Raw genomic sequence first — 13,932 nt, 5'->3', positions numbered from 1 at the left:
ATTCTAATGCTCTCCCCAAATTGCTTAAGACACATGTCAAACAGTGTCCTCTGATAACAATGCGGCCTTCGCTGGGGCATGAGGGACACTCAATTCACCCCAAGGATCGATGCCTGAGCTCAGCAGGCATACTAGAGCCAGCCAGCCATACACTAGGACCCTGTGGACTGTTTCTCCCACATGGCCTTTCTACAGTGGTGGTGCTCACCTAGTAGCCAAGCAGATGGGAAATCTACCCTACCCTGTATTCAAATCTGAACACTACGTGCTTTTCGAGTCTACTCACTCATTTCAGCCTTCCAAGGCAGCTCTAAGGACCTGTTTAGCCCCAAATCAAAAAACTGCATGATGGCCCTTTCCTGTCCCCGGTCCTCTGCCGATGGGTTTGCTGGTTGGCCCCTTCCCATTCCCAAGCACTTACCTTCTATGCTGGTTTTCCTCAGCTCCAGACCTCTCTGGCTTCACTGTGTCCCTGGAGTGATGTTCTTGGGTTTTTTTGGTTATATTTCTCCAGCCAGAGGTGGGTGGAGTTTTCTTTCTCCTGCCTGCCTGTGAATGACTAGAAAGGAGATGTTTCTAGTTTACCATCTTGCTCTGACCCATGCTTTAATTATCTTTCAAGAAGAAACAGGGTAGTCTCTAGCAGATACACTTCACTGGTTTCATTGGCATGCTGGTGCCTGAGCTAACTGCTGAATACAAAAAGGTCAGTCTTTTTTTTGGATACAGAGTCTTACTATGTTGCCCTCAGTAGAGTGCTGCGGCCTCACAGCTCACCGGCAACCTCAAACTCTTGGGCTTAATCGATTCTCTTGCCTTAGCCTCCCAAGTAGCTGGACTACAGGCACCCACCACAAGGCCTGGCTATTTTTTTGTTGTAGTTGTCATTGTTATTTGGCAGGCCCAGGCAGGGTTCCAACCTGCCAGCCTCAGTGTATATGTTTGGTGCCCTAACTACTGAGCTATGGGCCCTGAGCCAAGAAGCCAGTCTTATTGATTTGAGGCATTACATGGTGGGGTTCAGGGCTGTCAGAGTAGCTGGAAAGGGAAGAAGAAAATCTGGCTCACCAGAAAAAATGTCCTCCCAGGAAATGAAAAATGATACTCCAGAGCAGCCACACATGGAGCCTGACATATGCCAGCATCTTGTGCTCCTGGGTGCAGTGATAGAGGCTTGGGGGTGGGGAAATGGGAGAGCTCTTTTCATATTTCTTTATGTAGCTAATGAGAATGGTATTTATTGGTAAACTGATGATATTCTGAAGCCTTTCTTATAACCAGAACTCTAAAAATGAATAAAGAAATGTTGTGTTTGGAACTTTTATCGTTTTATTTTCTTTCTTTGTTTTTTATTTTTATTTTTATTTTTGAGACAGGGTCTTACCATGTCTCTCCCTCTGTAGAGTGCTATGGAGTCACAGCTCATAGCAACCTCAAACTAGTGGGCTTAAGCGATTCTCTTGCGTCAGCCTCTCAAGTAGCTGGGACTACAGGTGCCCGCCACAATGCTGGGCAATTTATTGTTGTAGTTGTCCTTGTTGTTTGGCAGGCCCAAGCCAGGCTTGAACCTACCAGCCCCAGTATATGTGGCTGGTGCCCTAACTGCTGAGCTACAGGTGCCAAGCCTTTTCTTGCTTTGTTAAGCAGGCTCAGGCTAGGTTCAAACTTGCTACCCCTGGTGCACAGGGCCAGTGCTCTAACCACTGAGCTACAGGTGCCCAGCCCTCATTTTCTTGTTCTCAGTTATTTTGTAGGTATAGCGAGCTAGCCTTTCTTAATTCTTTATTGACATTTCTTGAACCTGTTGATTGGTTTTTGAATTGGAATAAGTATTATTTAGACTCAAATGAGGGGCTGGGCGTGGCAGCTCGTGCCTATAATCCTAGCATTCTGGAAGGCTGAGGCGGGTGGATTGCCCTGAGCTCAGAGGTTTGAGACTAGCCTGAGCCAGAGTTGAGACCCTGTCTCTACCATAAAAAAAGCCAGGCATTGTGGCAGGCACCTGTAGTCCCAGCTACTTGGGAGACTGAGGCAAGAGAATTGCTTTAGCCCAACAGTTGGAGGTTGCGGTGACCTGTGATGCCACGGCACTCTACTAAGGGCCACAAAGTAAGACTCTATCTCAATAAAATAAATAAATAAAAGGGAAAAAAAAGAAAAGTTGAAAAACTTCAAACCAAGATAATTGAAAGCAAAATTTAAAAAAATAGATTCAAATGAGGGCTTTGATTTAATTTATGGAGGAGGGATCTTTTGTAAAAGAGTACATATTGACTGGCACCATCGCTCAAGCCTGTAATCCTAGCACTCTGGAAGGCTGAGGTGGGTGATTGCTTGAGCTCAGGAGTTTGAGAACAGCCTAAACAAGAGTGGGACCCCATTTCTACTAAAAATGGGAAAATTAGCCAGGTGTTGTGATGTGTGCTTGCAGTCCCAAGTACTGGAGGCTGAAGCACGAGGATTGCTGGAGCCTAGGAGTTTGTGGTTGCTGTGAGCTTTGACACCACCACACTCTACCCAGGGTGACAGAGACCCTGCCTCACAAAAAAAAAAGAGAAAGAAAAGATGTTTATGCTATTCCAATATCAAAATACAAAAAGGTAAACTAAAAAAGTTCTTAAACCTTAGTTTTCCATCTGTTCAGTTTACATTCCCCAATAGATTGTCACTGCTACACTTTTTTTATTTATCCTTCCGATACACAATTTATGTATATGTATGTATACGCAAGCCAGTATAAGTACATTCTTCTCCCTCATCATATTCATTTAATATTTTCCTGTATCAGTATATAGAGAACTTCTCAAAAACATTTACGTATCTCATTGCCTAGGTGAATCGTTATTTATTAAACCAGTGTTCTTTTAATGGATAATTAAGTTGTTTCTAATATTTTGTTCTTATAAATAATGTTGCATTGGGTAACTTTGAGCACTCCATCCTCTTGCTTTCCTCCCTCCCTCAACTCCCTGTTCTGGCTTCCACGGGTAATCATAAGTGTTTCTTCTGGTATTATTCTCTATATTTCTAAATAACATGGTTATAATGATTTTTTAAAATCTTTCACTTTGAGACATTCTCATTATGGAAGATGATTTATTTTTCTTACTATTTTCTATCCTTCTCACTCATCCTCCCTTCTTCCATGGTTCTCTTTATAAATAGATTTTGTAACACTGTATATTTTAAATTTAGTATGACTAAACTGTAAGTACCTTTGTGTACAGCCCAATCAATCCTTTGTTAGTTTGTCAGATCCATATAAAGCCTGCCAGTGTTAAAGTTCATGTACCCTAAGGCTTGAAAATCATACCTTCTGTATCTTTAGAGTACTTCAGACTATTCCAGTGTCTTAATTGTACATCACCTAAATTTAGTAAAGTTGCCATTTGAAAGCTCTAATAATAATTATGATCTATTTCCAGTAACCCATAATCTTGGTAAAGTCCCATTTCTTTGTAAGGAAACTTACATATAATCTATGATTAGAATATTTCAGTTTTATGGAACATGTCCTTCATTGCAGTTAATATCAGACAGTGTTTATTGAGTGGTTGTCAGTGTTAGACACTGTTTTAAGGACTACATCATACGTACATCTGTATGACCTCAATAAAGCCATGTATCAATCTTGTGAGGAAGGCGCTAGCATTATTTGCATTCGGGAGGCTGAGGCAAGAGACTCGCTTAAGCCCAGGAGTTGGAGGTTGCTGTGAGCTGTGTGATGCCACAGCACTCTACCGAGGGCCATAAAGTGAAACTGTCTCTACAAAAAAAAAAAAAGGAAAGAAAAGAAACTGAGAAGTGGAGAAGGTAAGTATTTTGTTTAAAGTCATTTAGCCATGATGTGATGGAACTGGAATGGAAACTCAGGCAGTCTGGCTCCAGAGCCTTCACTTATCCATTCTGCTATGTGGCTTCTATAACAACGATATACTCAATCTCAGCAGAGCATGTGCTTTGGTTTGATATTCTGCTAATAGCGATGGCTTTATACCAACCACCCATGTTTAACATTTATCATCTTTTTTTTTTCTCAAATCACCATATTCCTGAAAATTTTGAAAATTTCAGTACTGGTAAGAAAATAATATAAAATTTGCCATCTTAACTTTTAAAATATACAGTTCATTAGTGTTAAGTAAATTCACATTGTTACATAATGGATGTCCAGAATTTTTTTATCTTTGCAAAACTGAAATTCTGGGCTGGGTATGATGGCTTAGGCCTGTAACCTCAGTGCCAAGGCAGGAAGATCACCTGAGGCTGGAAGTTTGAGACCAGGCTGGGCAACACAGTGAGACCCCATCTCTAAAGAAAAAAAAAAGGAAAGAAAAAAATTAGTGAGGTGTGGTGGTGTACTTCAGTAATCCTAGCTGCTTTGGGAGGGTAAAGTGGAAGGATCACTTGAGCCTAGGAGTTTCAGGTTACAATGAACTATGATTGGGCCACTGTATGCCACCTTGGTTCACAGAACCAGACACTGTCTCAAAAAAATAAAAATAAAAAAACCCTCAACCCCCCCCCCGAAAAATTCTGAATCCATTAAATAGCAGTGTCCTGTTTCCCTCTCTCTGCACAACCCTTGACAACTTCATTCTACTTTCTTTTTCTATGAATTTGACTATTTAGATATCTCATATAAGTGGAATGATACAGTAACTTTTTGTAACTGGCTCTTTTACTTAGCTTAATGTCCTCATGGTTCATGTTGTAGCATGTGACAAGATTTCCTTCTTTTTTGAGGCTGAATGACATTACATTATATGTATATACTACATTTTGTTTATTCTTCCCTTGATGGACACTTGGGTTCCTTTTGCCTCTTGGCTATTATAAATATTGCTACTGTGAACACAAGTTTGCAAATATTTCTTTTATATCTTGCCTTCAGTTCTTTTGAATATATACCCAGAGGTGAGATTCCTGGATCATATATTAATTCTATTTTTAATTTTCCGAGGAGCTCCTATTCTGTTCTCCATAACAGCTATACCATTTTATTTTCCCACTAGTAGTATACAAACTTTCTAATCTCTCTACATCTTTACCAACACTTATTTTGCTTTTTGGTATTTTTATTGGGAGGGGGGAGAGTTGGTAGCAGTCATTCTGGAGGGTGTGAGGTGATATCTTGTTGTTTTGGTTATTTTCTTAAAGACACAATGCATCATTGTGGTTTTGATTTGCATTTCTCTAATGAGTGAAACAGCATCTTTTCATAGGCTAGCTAGCCATTAGTGCATACTCTCTGGAAAAATGTCTGTTCAACTTCTTTGTCCATTTTAAAATTCAATTATTTGTGTTTTGTTTTGTTGAGTTGTAGGTGTTCTGTATGTATTCTGCATATTAACTCTTTATCAGGTATGTATGATATGCACGTATTTTGTCCCATTCCATAGGTTGTCTTTTTACTCTGTTACCTTTTTTACTTTGTTGATTGCACAGTTTTTAAGTTTGATGTAGTCTCACTTGTATATTTTTTCATGTTTTTGCTGTTATATAAAGAAATAATTGCCAAATCTGGTGTCCTTCGATTTTTCCTGATGTTTTCTTCTAGGAGTTTTATAGTTTTAGGTCTTACATTTGGGTCTTCAATTCATTTTTAGATACTTTTGTATGTGGTGTAAAGTAAAGGTCTAGCTTCATGCTTTTGCATGTGGATAACCAGTTTTCCTAACATTTTTTGGGAAACTGTCCTTTCCCCAGTGGTCTTGGTACTCTCATTGAAGATCTTTTGACCATTTATATAGGGGGTTATTTCTTGGCTCTCTGTTCTTGGCTCTTTGTTTAGACCCCATAAAGACTAGTCTAGGGGTCTGTCTTATGGCAAAACCGCGTTGTCTTGATTATTGTAGCTTTGTAATACGTTTTGAAATCAGGAAGTGTGAGGCCTCCAACTTTGCTCTTTTTGCAGATTGTTTTGGCTTTTTTGGATCTGTTACTGAAATTTTAAAAAATATGCATAACATATTTATCATTTTACCATTTGTGTATTGATGCCATATCACAGGCATTAAACACAGTCACATTGTTGTGTAACCATTACTACTGTCTATACCCCCAATTTTTTCCCCAACAAAAACTTTTTACCCATCAAACAATAACTCTTCCTACCTGCAACCCCTGGTAACCTCTATTCTGTTTTTTGTTTCTCTTTCTCATCTGTGTCCCATTCTGAGAAATATAAAAACTGCATGCTTGGCTGGGTGCAGTGGCTCACGCTTGTAATCCTAGCACTCTGGGAGGCCAAGTTGGGTGGATTGCTTGAGCTCACGAGTTCAAGACAAGTCTAAGCAAAAAGAGAGACCCCGTCTCTACTAAAAATAGAAAAACTGAGGCAAGAGGATTGCTTGAGCCCAAGTCGGAGGTTGTGAGCAATGATGCCATGACATTCTACCCAGGGTGACAGCTTGAGACTCGGTCTCAAAAACCAAACAAAAACCATATGCTCACTTTTGTTGTGATTTGAAATGAAAAATAAATATGAAGATTAACTATAAGTCAAAGTAATAGATTTTAAAACGACATACGTCTATTTCTCTCCCATTTCCCTTCCTTAAGAGTGAGTCATTGAGTTGTACCCTCTGGTTCACAGGCCCTAGTTCATACTAGGGGTGTGGTCTGTGACCATGGACTTCTTTAGAGCAAAACTAATTTGAATATGGAATTTAAACTGTAGCTCCCTGAGGTAACTTATCCCAGACTGACCATTTTGAATTTTGCTTCATTATTTAATAAGCAACAACAAATTAATATAAACATCCATATTTGATCATTTTTCTTTTCAATACATCCAGCTGTTATTAATTACTAGTTTCTTCAAATTTCAAGTTTTATTTTTTAAATTTTTAAAAACATTCCAGGTTTTGTATATAATTCAATGTATTATATACATTTTCTTCTCATTTTGGAAAAATGCTTGACTGAATAGTTTCTTGCAAGCGACTAGATTAGTTGAGAGTACTCTTTGGAATTTTTCTCCCTAGTTTTATTTATTTATTTTATTAAATCATAGCTGTGTACATTGATATAATCATGGGGCATCATTCACTAGCTTCACAGACCGTTTACCAAGTTTCACATATACCCTTGTAAGATGCACCGCTGGTGTAATCCCACCAATCCCCTTCACTCTACCCACCTTCCCCCTCCCTCCCCTCCCTTTCTCCCTTCTCCCTATTCTTAGGTTATAACTGGGTTATAGCTTTCATGTGAAAACCCTAAATTAGTTTCATAGTAGGGCTGAGTACATTGGGTACTTTTTCTTCCATTCTTGAGATACTTTACTAAGAAGAATATGTTCCAGCTCCATCCATGTAAACATGAAAGAGGTTTTTCTCCCTAGTTTTTACAGAAAAATTAAAAAAAATTTTTTTGAGTTGTTTTATGTACAGTAAAATACACAAATCTTTAAGGGTATACCTTGATGAATTTTTATATATGTTGTATCCATATGAGTAACACTAGATCAAAATACATTTTACCTCCTAGAAAGGTCCCTAAAGTCTGTTCAGACTAATGCCTTCCTTCCAGAGGTAACTATTATTCTGACTTCTATCACTAGATACTACTCTTGACAGTTCATATACTTCATATAAATGGAATCATACAGTATACACTCTTTGGATCTGACTTCTTTGCTTAAATTAACATAATGCTTATGATGAGCAGACATAGTGGCTCATGCCTATAATACTTTGGAAGGCCAAGGCAGGAGAATCACTTGAGGAGTTTGTGACCAGCCTGAGCAACATAGTGACACTCTTATCTCTATGAAAATTTTAAAAATTAGCTTGATGTGGTGGCACATGCTTGTGGTCCCAGTTAGTTGGGTGATTGAGGCCAGTAGGATTACTTAAGCCCAGGAGTTTGAGGCTTCTGTGAGCTGTGATCATCAGGCAACTTCAGCTGCTTGAGCAATAGAGCCAGACCCTGTCTCTATAGCCAGATAGACAGAAAGAAAACTAAATAAGTAAACAACCAAACAGTGCCTATGAGATATATTTTATGTTATATGTAGCAGTGGTCCTTTTTTTTTTTTTTTTTTGGCCAGGGCTGGGTTTGAACCCGCTACCTCTGGTGTATGGGGCCAGCGCCCTACTCCTTTGAGCCACAGGCGCCGCCCGCAGTGGTCCTTTTTAAATGAGTAGTATTCCATTATTTTAACATACCACAATCTTTTGTTTCCACCCTGTTACTAATAAAAACTACTATTGACATTCTCATTTGTAGCCATATGTACTTACTTCTTTTGGGTATATGTCTTATCACATAGTTTGACAAACTTTTTCTAGGAAGGGCCATATGGCAAATACGGGCCATGTGATCTTTGCTGCAACACTGATTTCTGTGGTTGTAGTACAAAAACCACAGCTATATATTATACATAACCAGTGGGCATGCCTGTTTTAGAATAAAGTTTTATGCATAAAAACAGCAGAGCTATTTTTGCTGATTTTCTGTTTGGGTTATTAATCAATTATTGAGTGTAAGATACTGAGTTCTTTTTTTTTTTTTTTTTTTTTTTGATTTTGTCCGGGGCTAGGTTTGAACCCGCCACCTCTGGCATATGGGACTGGCACCCTACTCCTTGAGCCACAGGCGCCTCCCAGATACTGAGTTCTTTATTATTGTTTTTGTTTTTGCTTTTTTTTTTGAGACAGAGTCTCAAGCTGTCAACCTACCTAGGTAGAGTGCCGGGGCATCAAGCAATCCTCCTGCCTCAGTTTTTCTATTTTTCGTAGAGACAGGGTATCGCTTTTGCTCAAACTCATTTTGCTGATCTCAGACTCATTAGCTTAAACTATCCACCCACCTTGGCCTCCCAGAGCGTTAGGATTACAGGCGTGAGCCACTGCGCCCGGCCTGAAATCTTTATTATTGTTGAACTCTTTATTCCTTCTGTCAGTTTTTGCTTTATGTATTTTAGGTCTTGTTGTTAGGTGGATTATATATTTATAATTGTTATATAATTCTGACATCATGACCCTTTTATCATGATGATGTATTTCTTTCTCTAGAAATATTTTGTCTTGAAGTCTATTTTGTCTGATCTTAAGCTCTTTTATTATTACTGTCTGCATGATACATCTTTTCTTGCCTGTTTATTCTCAGTCTTTTTGTATCTTACTCTGTAGTGTATCTCTTATAGGCAACATACAGTTGGATTTTATTTTTTCATCTAGTCTGACAATTTTTGTCTTTTGAACGTAGTCTTTAATCCATTTATATTAAATGTAATTTATGATACAGTTAGATTTCCCTCTGCCATTTTGATTTTGGTTTTTTTGATATGTCTCTTATCTTTTTTGTTTGCTTGTTCCTCTTTTATTGCCTTATCTGTGTTTAATAGATTTTTTTAATGCATGATTCTTCTGTTGTCTTTTGTTTATTTTTACTGTTTTTTAATTTTTTCTTAGTACTTGCTCTGGACATTACAATATTCATTTTAACTTATCACAGTCTATTTTAATTAAATTACTGCTACTTTAATTCTATAATGAAGCTTCTTTGCAATTATTGTATATGTTATACCTATTTTTGTTGTACACCCAACACTGTAGTATTATTACTGCTTTACTTAATCTTGTATTTTTAAAAGAATTTAATAGAAGAAAATTTTAAAATATATGTTTTATATTTACCTACAGATTTGTTTTTCCCAGTGCTCTTCATTTCTTTGTGTAGATTCAAGTTACCATCTGGTGCCATTTCCTTTTAGCCTGAAAGACTTCCTTTAGAATTTCTTGTAAGTCAGATTTGCAGGCACTGTATTCTCTGTAAGTCTTTAGGATGCCTTTATTTCACCTTCATTTTTGAAATACAGTTTTGCTAGATATCGTATTGCTTGACAATTTTTTCTTGAATATCATTTCACCGTGTGCTGGTTTCCCTTATTTCTGATCTGAAGTCAGCTGTTACATTGTTGCTTCCCTGTACATGATTAGGTTTTGTTTTTGTTTTTGCTGCTTTCAAAATTTTCTGGTTTTAGCTTTCATCATTTTCTCTGTGTTACATCTAGTTATGAATCTCTGTGTGTATTGCAGTTGTAGTTCATTGAGCTTCTTGAGTCTCTAGATAACATTTTAAAAAATAATCAGTGTGCATTATTTGGGTCATTATTTTATCCCCTGGCTTCACTTCTTCTGGAACTTCTACTTTGTATATATTGATATATTTGACATGTTCCACAGATCTTTGGAGCTCCCTTTTGTATCGTTTTTTTCTGTGTCTTCTTCAGATAATTTCCATTGCTCTTTCTTCAAGTTCATTGATTTATTTTCTTCTACTCTGGTATTCAACTTAAGAATTTCTGTTTGGCTCTTTTATTTATTTATTTACTTTAAAAAATTTGTTTGTTTGTTTGAGACAGAGTCTCATTCTCTTGCCCTAAGCTGGAGTTCCATGCTGTTAGCCTAGCTCACAGCAACCTCAAATTCCTGGGCTCAAGTGATCCTCTTGCCTCAGTCTCTGAAGTGAATAGGATTACAGGCACCTAACATGATGTCCAGGTAGTTTTTCTATTTTTAGTAGAGACAGGTTCTCACTCTTACTCATGCTGGTCTCAAACTCCTGAGCTTTAGTAGTCTACCCACCTTGGCCTCCCACAGTGCTAGAATTACAGGTGTAAGCTACTGCACTTGGCCCATATTTTTCTTTCTTTAAAGAAATTTGAAGTCTTTGTGAAGTCAGGCATTTGGGCCTATTCAAGCACAATTTCAATTTCCTGTTGTTTTTTCTCCTGAGTTTAGGTTACACTTTTCTGCGTCTTTACATATCTAATAGTTTTTTGTTGTTGTTATTGCTGAAACTAGGTATTTTATTTGTTTTTATTTATTCATTTTTTTGAGGCAGAGTCTCCCTATGTTGCCCTGGGTAGAGTGCCGTAGCATCATAGCTCACAGCAACCTCAAGCTCTTGGGCTTAAGAGATTCTCTTGCCTCAGCCTCCCAAGTAGCTGGAACTACAGGCGCCCTCTACAATGCTTGGCTATTTCTTTGTTGCAGTTCTGCTGGGGCCGAGTTTGAACCCGCCACCCTCGGTATATGGGGCCAGCGCCCTATCCACTGAGCCAAGGCACTGCCCTGAGTGCTAGGATTATAGGCGTGAGCCACCGGCCCCTGTTTTTTTATTAAAGAAAAAAAAGTTAAGTCTGGCTTGTTGGAGTTGTACCTATGTCTTACTAGGCTAGTGGTCAGTTAATGACTAGTCAAAGGTTGTACTAAAATACCCAAATAGTACACGTTTCTTTCACCCTCTGCCTGTAGATCTTTTTGTGTGTTTGGACCACTTTCAAAGTTTGGATATTTTAAAAGTCTATCCTAACAGTTACTTTCCACTGGGCTTTCTTGTGCCTTTTTCACCTTTATGCACACACTTGTGATCAGCCAGAAATGTTTGGATAGTTTAGACCCTGTCTAGTATCTCTAGCATGAATGTGTGGAACACGTTGCAAGGTCCCCTTTAGTCTTGTTTTTGTATTTCCTTTTAAAATTTCTGTGTAGTCATTGATCTGTTTATTGCACCAATTATGACAGCAACCTTGGGCCTGCTGAGCCCTTGGTCTTGCTTATTTGTCACCAAGAATACAAACTGCCTATGGGTGTGGGATTTTTCTGTGCTTTGCTTTGAAATCAAGTCAGCCCCCTCTGTCATTAAAGCTGCTGGTTTTCATGGCTTTCCACTGGGCCCCGGGGAATATGTACGGGAAGTAGCTCCAGGCAACAGTTCCACAGACTCCCACTTTTCTTACCCCAAGTTCACAGTTTCATATGATAACCACAGAGAAGGTAACATTTGAAAAAAGACCTGAAGATGAGGAAGTGTTCCATATAGTTATCGAGGGGAAGAACATTTTGGGCAGAGGGAACACCTTCAGAGCCCCTAGGAGAGAACATATCTGGAGTTTAAAAAAGGATGATTGTAAGGCCAGTGTGGGAGAACAGTGGGAGGTCAGAGAGAGGTAGAGGAAGGATGGGTGCAGGACATTAGAATAGATAAGAACAAGTTAGGCCATCATAAGGACTTTGGTTTTTATTTTGAATGAAATGGGAAGCTGCTGGAGGGCTTAAGCCACAAAGTTGCTGCCTTTAAAATAATTTTAAAAGCAGCTGAGGTGAAATAGAAGCTGGAGAGTAGCAGAATAGAAGATTCAGGATGCCAGTTAGGAGGCTATAACAATCCTGATTATAGCAGTGCAGGTGAGAGATGGTTGTGACTTTTTAAAAAGGAGGGATGGCAGTGTAGGTGGTGAGTAGTAGTCCAGTTCTGGGTGTAAATTTTAAATGTAGAACAGATAGGATATTTTTGTGATGGATTAGAGGTGGTGGGGATTTGAATAGATTCAGGACTTTTATTATTTCAAGGGAATTTACTTGTATATTGTCTGTGAAAGCTTTTTCTGTTCTCTTTATTGAGTCCTAAAATTTTTGAGTCCCTCTGTTGATTCCAGTTATCCTTAGATTGGATCATTTTTTGTGCTCTTATGTTATCTTCTAGTTGCTTTAATCTCTGTTTTTTTTTTCTTCTGAAGGCTCTTTCTTTGGTTCATTCATTCTGTTTTCATGTGTGCCTATTGTACTTCTTGCTATTTCTGACTTCTTAATGATGGTGTTTTTTCAGTTTTTCTTTAATTTTGCAATCTGCTTTCTTTTCATTCTATTTTTATCCTTTATTTATAGCTTTTGTTTTATTGAATTCAAATCCTTATTTGAAATATTCAAATAAGCATTTAAGGGGGAATCTGCTTTTGTTTTGAGGGGTTATATTATTTTACAGATTAGAGTCTTCATCTTTTACATGGTAATTCTTATCTCTCATTATTTTTCCCTTTTGTTACAGTAGGTTTGGTAGTTGCTGTGTTATTTTTCTTTTAATATGGAATAAGTCACAAATTTGCATGCCATCTCTGAGTAGGATATGCCAATCTTTTCTGTATCATTCCAGTTTTTGCAAATGTGCTGCTGAAGTGAGCACTGTTGTGTTATTTTTATTTATCTTTTCTATGATCTGTGTGAACAGCTTTGGTTATACCTTTTGTTTGTAGCTATAGAGTATAGATGAAATACCCTTGATATGTTTACAAACTTACTTGGGACCTATCTTACCCATTCCTACTTACACACTATTGTTAGTTGTTGGATTTTGCTTTCATCTTCTTTTCTTTTCTTTGTTCTCTTCCTTTTTTGAGATGAGTTTGAGGTCTGCCTGTGTTGCCCAGGCTGGTCTTGAACTTCTTGGTTTAAGTAATCCTCCTGCCTCAGCATTTGGAATTAGTAGCTGGGAGTATAGGTTTACACCACAGCACTGGTTTCTTTAAGCTGAGAAGGTGAAAGTGGAGAAGAGCTTGCCTTAGGAGACTTCAGTTCTTTTTGATAGATAGGAACTTTTTTCTTTTCTTTTTTTTTTTTTTTTTGCAGTTTTGGAGGGGGCTGGGTTTGAACCCGCCACCTCCGGCATAGGGGGCCAGCAGCCTACTCCTTTGAGTCACAGGCGCTACCCTTTTTTCTTGTCTTTTTTTTTGTTTGTTTTTTGAGACAGAGTCTCACTATGTCGTCCTCAGTAGAGTATTACGGCATCGCAGCTCACAGCAACCTCAAACTCTTGGACCTAAGCAATTCTCTTGCCTCAGCCTCTCAAGCAACTGGGACCACAGGCACTGGCTACAATGCCTGGCAATCTTCCTGTTGCAACTGTCGTTGTTGTTTAGCAGTCCTGAGCTGGGTTCAAATCTGCCTGCCCTAGTGCATGTGGCTGGCGCCCCAACCACTGAGCTACAGGCACTGAGCCTATGAACTTTTTTTCTAAAATCTCATTAAATGTTCCCTATCAAGCTCACTGTATCCAGGGGGTAGATTCTATGTATTTCCATAAGCTTTGGCTGATTCTCCCACCTTGGCTTAATTTTCTGAAAGATTGTAAGTCTCAGAT

General features: G+C 38.4%; 2 protein-coding genes and 1 non-coding gene across 7 annotated transcripts in view; 2 read left to right on the top strand and 1 right to left on the bottom strand.

The window, feature by feature from the left end:
- SPATS2 (spermatogenesis associated serine rich 2) overlaps window positions 1-13,932 on the top strand; it is a 132,068-nt gene that overhangs the window by 38,718 nt on the left and 79,418 nt on the right. The gene's annotated exons all lie outside the window — the stretch shown is intronic.
- Window positions 1-13,932, top strand: part of DNAJC22 (DnaJ heat shock protein family (Hsp40) member C22) — an 88,336-nt gene that overhangs the window by 71,537 nt on the left and 2,867 nt on the right. The gene's annotated exons all lie outside the window — the stretch shown is intronic.
- Window positions 12,874-12,978, bottom strand: LOC128562934 (U6 spliceosomal RNA). The gene has a single exon (XR_008373629.1). It is a non-coding gene; the product is annotated as a U6 spliceosomal RNA (small nuclear RNA).

Source organism: Nycticebus coucang, chromosome 12, assembly GCF_027406575.1.
Source record: "Nycticebus coucang isolate mNycCou1 chromosome 12, mNycCou1.pri, whole genome shotgun sequence".
NCBI classification, from domain to species: Eukaryota; Metazoa; Chordata; class Mammalia; order Primates; family Lorisidae; genus Nycticebus; species Nycticebus coucang.
Note: the sequence above shows the minus strand (reverse complement) of the source record. Positions and strands in the feature narration are given on the sequence as shown.